Here is a 6,657-nt window from a genome sequence, read left to right as displayed (position 1 = left end):
CCCCTATCTCATAGTTTAGAGGCTGTCAACATTTTTTAAACTTCCCAATCCTAAACTGTTTACCTACCCTGTGTTTCCTGCACCAGCAAAAGCCACGGCCCAGGCTCTCCCCTGGCTCCTGCCCTTTTGCATCCTGACTAAAGCTGATGCTTTCCCATATGGCCTTGCTTCCAATTTCTAGGGCCCGTGGGTACAAATGGTCCCCATTTTAGGATGGTTAGACTTAACGGTTTTTCAACATTGTGATGCTGCAAAAGTGACACGTTCAGTGTGAAGATGCACTTCCATTTTCAGCTTACATTATTTTCAACTTAGGATGGATTTGTCAGCCTCCTTATAAGTTGAGACGTATCTGTATAATAAACTTTGTTTCCCTGAGCCTCTCCTGTAGCCACACCTAATCAACTATCATACGAAAGAACACATAAAATGATGTTCATGTTTCACTTGTTTTCCTGTTTTCTGCATGAAACATTCCTGCTGATTGTTCACCAGTATCTGCTCTCCCCTGCTACCTTTTAGCTGGCCCATGACTGCTACAGGTGATATTTTCAGCCTCCCTTGCAGCTCGATGTGGCCCTGTGATTAGATTTTAGCCAAACTAATTACACAGATGAGAAATAAAACTTGTTTTGTTAATCTAAAGGACAAAACTAGGAACAACACAACAAATATAAAGGAGGGAGCCTCAAATATAAGAAATTACTAACAATAACATTCTTTAGAAGATATTGCACTTCCAACATGAGATTTTCTTTTCAAACAAAGGCTGAATAATGGGCTCCACCACTAATTGGAAGGAGAGATTTCCGAACCAAATAAAAGTTTTGGATATACGGCCCTTAAAGTCTCTTCCAGCTCTAATATTTTATGGTTCTATACTAAGTAGGAAAAGGAAAGTTGGGAGGAAGGCAAGAAAATGGGAGGCAGGATGAAATGACAGGAGGGAGTGAGGCAAAAATGAGTAAAGAAAAGACAACTTTTAGAACTGAGTTATTTTTTTTTTTTTAATTTTTCTGGACAGGTTCTTGCTCTGTTGCCCAGGCTGGAGAGCAATGGTGCAATCACAGCTCAATGCAGCCTCAACCTCTTAGGCTCAAGCAATCCTCCCACCTCAGCCTTCCTAGTAGCTGGGACCACAGGCATGTACTACCACACCTGGTTAATTTTTTTTAAATTATTTTTTGAATACACAGGATCTCACTATGTTGCCCAGACTGGCCTCCAACTCCTGGGCTCAAGCGAGTCTCCTGCCTTGGTCTCCCAAAGTGGTGGGATTACAGGCATGAGCCAGCACACCTGATCAGAACCAAGTAATTTATAGCCAAGAACTAGATTACTGGGAAACAAGTCTTAATGATTATGAAAAAAATTTGCTTTAAAGATAATTTTTATATAATACCAAGTTTTGTCGGACATGGTGGTTCACACCTGTAATCCCAGCACTTTGGGAGACGGAGGTGGGTGGGTCACCTGAGGTCAAGAGTTCGAGACCAGCCTGGCCAACTTGGCAAAACCTGTCTCTACTAAAAATACCAAAATTAGCTAGGTGTGGTGGTGCATGCTTGTAGTCCCAGCTATTCGGGAAGCTGAGGCACAAGGATCTCTTGAACCCAGGAGGTAGAGGTTGCAGTGAGCCAAGATCATGCCACTGCACTCCAGCCTGGGCAACAGAGAGAAACTCCATCTCAAAAAATAAATAATAAAAATAAAATACAATACCAAGTTTCACATGTTCCTATTCTTTTTGAAAAACAAAATAACCACATTTTACAAACAAAATGTTTGAGAATCTAGAGAACGGATTCCAGATTCAGAGTATAAAAGTAGAACTATGGCTTTGAGATTAACGTAATTGGAATCAAAAATCTTTCATTTATCATTTATAATAGCAGTTTTAGACTCCTTGATTGATTCATGTTACAATCATGGAATAATTTAACATCCTAATTTATAACATGCTGTTGGTTGACTTTTGCCATACTTATATTTATGCCTGCCCTAGATTCTGTCACTTTACAAGCACCTTAGTTAATGGCTCCCTCCAGCTTATTTATAAGTTTAATTAAAGCAAATAAGGCAAAGACTATGCTACGCTCATCTTTGCACCATCTCTAGTGCCTAACACAATGCCATTGTTTTCAGTGGGGCTCCAAAATACTTTTATTCAACAATCATTTATCGAGTCTCTACTGTGCACCTGCCAACGCTCTGGGCACTGTAAGTAACATAGTGTTATAGTTAAGAGTGTGAGCTTCCAAGTGAGACAAATCTGTATTGGAATCCTTGCTGTGCCATTTAGTATACCTCAGTTTCTTATACCTAAAGTTTCCTCACCTGTAAAATGGATAAAATAATGATACTTTCCTCCCAGGTAAAGACAAAATGTGACAATATGTATAAGATGCTTAAAATGGCCTGGAATATAGCAAATCCTCGACAAATGTTATTTGTAAATCAATCACATAGTATTTATAATGTGATGTTAATTATATGACTATTCATATTATAATTTATGCACTATAAATTCATTGAATAAAAGTACCAGGAGGAAAGGACTTTTACCCAATTTTTTTTCCATTGCTGTATCTCCAGTGCCTAAAATAACACTGGAACAAGGTGTTTAAAATAAATGAATCAGCAATCAAGACATTTTTACATAAAAATGATTTTATTTTCTACAACAAACTTATTTTAAGAATTAGAAACTATGTGAAAGAATGCTCTATTAAAATTAAATGAAGCAGTACTTAAAATATAGCTAGATATTCTATTTCCTTCCAGGATCTCGCCTTGGAAAGATCAGATCACTCGTATCTTTATGGCACTAACTACTTACACTAAAATGCTTACCTTTACAATCTAAGTAACAAAATATTCCAATTAGTCATATATTGTGAGTTAATTAAGCATAACTGTTACCACCTGGAAGTCTTAACACATAAGAAATTTAAAAATCAAAAATGATAAACTCTTGAATTTCTTCTCAATCTCTGGGACTACACAAGAGAAATGTTTTTAACAGAAGAAATTAAAATGTCAATAATTTCAAGCTCATCTTCCTAAAACATATTTTAGCAGTTCCTGATGTATAGGAAAAGTGATTTATCCACACTTAATCATTTTTGTATTCAGTACTCCAAAAGGCAGAGTTCCTGATAGAAAAGAAGAAACAAAACGTGATGCACCTGAATAACCCACAAGGATTTATGTTTAAGAATAATTATATTATGAATGTACTGTATGTAATGAGGTATAACAGACACCAGTCACTTCTCTCTTCTAGCTAATGTTTCTCCCTTTCCCTCAGAGCCATCAGTCCCTTGGAGAACTAACAGCTCCTCTCCCTTCCAACTCTGTGATTCACAGACCCCTTATCTTTACATGCTGAAATAGGAAGAAAAAAAATCTTTGTTTCCTCTAAGGTGGCTTAGCTAGCACTGCTGCAAATTTTCACCTGCCTGAGTCAGCTCCCTCAACTCTACTACAAAATGAAAGCCTCTTTCTATAAGAGGAAAGAATAAATTAAGACAGACGCACACAGATTTGTAAGAGACAGAGATGAATGAGGGGTAAGGCATGGGAGTAGGAGAAGGGTACAGAGCAAGGGAGAAATGCCCGTTTACATCGCTCTGATCTTGGGATTCATTCAGGTCTGAGGCAGGCCACCTAGTTCACCTCTGATCTTCTTAGAAACCTGAGCCAACAAGCCTCTTTTTTATGAGTTGTACTTCTTTCGCTGTTAATGAAAAGAATTCCAATGCACACAGGAGATTTTCTATTTTACTTAATTACAAAATAAGGTACAGAATAAGTTTATAAATCAAAATATTTCAAGTCTTATGAATACTCAAGATTTTCAAATATGGGCACTATTTTTGTTTTCTGTTTTTAATATTTTATACATTTGTATAATTAAAATTGCAGAACACTTGGGTTTTACTTATTAAAACTTTCTCCTCTATGAGTTGTGAATTTCCACACAATTAGAAAGAATACTGAAAATGATGAATTTATTTTGAAGAAAGTATCTTACCAACTCAAGTTAATATAATTATTAAGTTAGCAACAGAGTCAATAGTGCATGAGGATTTTAAAAAGCACATAATCTGAAGCCAGACTGCCTTGATTCATATTTACGCCCTGCCACTTGCTCATTGGGAGGCACATGTTTTCTCATCTATAAGATAGATTACAGAGTCATTAAAAGATTTAAAATGTGGACAGTGCTCAGAACAGTATTTGACACAGAGTAAGCATTACATCAGTGTCAGTCATGTTATCTAAAACAAATGATTTTACAATAAGCAGACCCTAGGTTTCATGAACATGACTTGGCAATAATAGTACAATGCTTTAAAATGCCTCATTGGTTGGTTCATTTTATCATCTCACACTTTGCTTCAATTAAAGAAATGAGGATCAGATCTACTTGATAGATGCACAAAAGTTCATATGTACAACATCCAAATTAATTAAGCATCTCAGCAATGTTAGTAATGACAAAGCCAAAATAGCATGGTAGTTCCCCTTGCTACCTGCCCTTTTTCTCCTTAGAGAGGAATGCAATGGAAAGCAAATTATCTGACTAGGAATTTGGGACTTGAGGCTGAAAGAATCTAATGCTGATTGCTTCTGCTTATTTTCTACAATAATTTGATAATGTACAGCAAATAAAATGCTGTCTATGATCCTAGGGATCTCATGTTCAAAATATGTACAAGACCACGCATGCATTGTGACTGTAAGAAACACTCTGAATATAAGCGCTAAAATTCAAAATTGTAAAAGCACATTGTAAGCTTACAAAAAAAAAAAAAAATCTGCTGACCATATTCGGCCTTTGAGACACCAATGGAGACACCTGGTTCTACATTCAACAGTAAATAATGACTTTACCTGAGTAGTAATGTTACGTGGCTTTTATGTTTGTGTATCTTTTATTATTTTTGAAATGTTTTACCATATACATTATTTCCTTTCATCATTAAAGGATAAAAAGACACATGCTATTTTTTTCAATTATAGGTTAAGTGACTCAGCTGTACCTAAATGAATTTGTTAATTCATTACATGTTAGAAAATCACGTAGCAAGCCTTATGAGAAGAGAACAGAATGTATAAGCACTTTAAGGAACAAAAGAGAAAAATCTGTGGGTGAGGTTAATTTGAGGAGGCAAAGAACATTCTTGGATGATTGTCTGTTATAGAAAAGAAGTCCAGTATACCATTTTCAACAGGCAGAATTCACAGTGATTCAAATATGCTGAAATGTGGTAAGCGCTTTCTAAATGTGGTGAAATTGTATTTAACTATCCAAAATGACTACCTAAAGAATTATTTCTTTCTTTAAAGCTATAACTATGCAGTGCATCTGCAAATCATACTCCCTAACTGAGAATACATCTTTCATCCATCTTTCCAGGTGTCGATAGCGTTTATTCGTCAAATGCCAGAGGAAATGTTAAAGCACAATGAAGGTCAGAGAGTCATATTATTAACCTTGTATGGATTTTGTATAGAAATGGATGATAGCCAGACAGAGCTGAATGGATCACTTTAAACTTTAAGCTTTTGAAGTTTACAGTAAAGGCTTTGGAGCTCGGAATTTCTCTCATTAGGAAATTATCTGCTAAACTTTGCTTGCTTGTTGACTCACAGGCAGAGATTATAAAGCATAAGGGGTGGGGTAGGGCATGTGTGCATAGAACTTATTTAATGGAATTACATCAGGGTCATAAGTATCCTAAAAATCACTGGAAATCGCACCTACACTAAAATCTCCACAGTTTTGAGATCCATGAGACTAGTTTCATGAAAAGGTATCATCATGATGAACCTAAATCAGGAAGTGGGTCAGCCTTAAGAAAACATCATAATCTCCACTTATGTTTGATTTTGCATTTCATAGGAAATGCATAGTCCAATTCTTCGAACTTTGCACGATGTCTAAAATAATAAATACAGATGGGATTCATGCATATTTTGCAAACCAAATAGAATGAGAGTTTACTGATTTTTAAAAACTATTTAGAAAGCTAGTCAAAAGCAGTGAGCAGCTTTAAGTATGCATTACAAGAGAATTTACCGAGTTCCACCTCAAGGTACTGCTTAGTCCTGTGGTTCAAAAAAAATGACCCAACCACGGCAAATAAAAAACAATCATTATAGTAAGAGATTTAATTCAGAAAAACTGAAGAAAGTAAACATTTGTAAAGGGTCACACTCTGAAGAAGGGAAGTCTAGTACCTTATAAAAGGAAATTTTTATATTCAACAGTACTGCCAATAGTTTCTGGAAAATGCAATGTAACGTCCTCAGGACCTTGTGAATATTAAAAGTAAAAGCGGTCAGGCACGGTGGCACATGCCTGTAATCCTAGCACTTTGGCAGGCCAAGGCGGGCGGATAACCTGAGGTCAGGAGCTTGTGACCAGCCTGGCCGACATGGTGAAACCTCATCTCTACTAAAAATACAAAAATTAAACAGGCATGGTGGTGGGCACCTGTAATCCCAACTACTCGGGAGGCTGAAGCAGGAGAATTGCTTGAACCCAGGAGGCGGACGTTGCAATGAGCTGAAATTACGCCATTGCACTCCAGCCTGGGCGACAGAGCAAGACTCAAAAAAAAAAAAAAAAAAAAAGTAAAAGCAACT

The sequence above is a fragment of the Pan troglodytes genome, chromosome 3 (assembly GCF_028858775.2).
Source record: "Pan troglodytes isolate AG18354 chromosome 3, NHGRI_mPanTro3-v2.0_pri, whole genome shotgun sequence".
NCBI classification, from domain to species: Eukaryota; Metazoa; Chordata; class Mammalia; order Primates; family Hominidae; genus Pan; species Pan troglodytes.
This window is presented reverse-complemented; position numbering follows the sequence as displayed.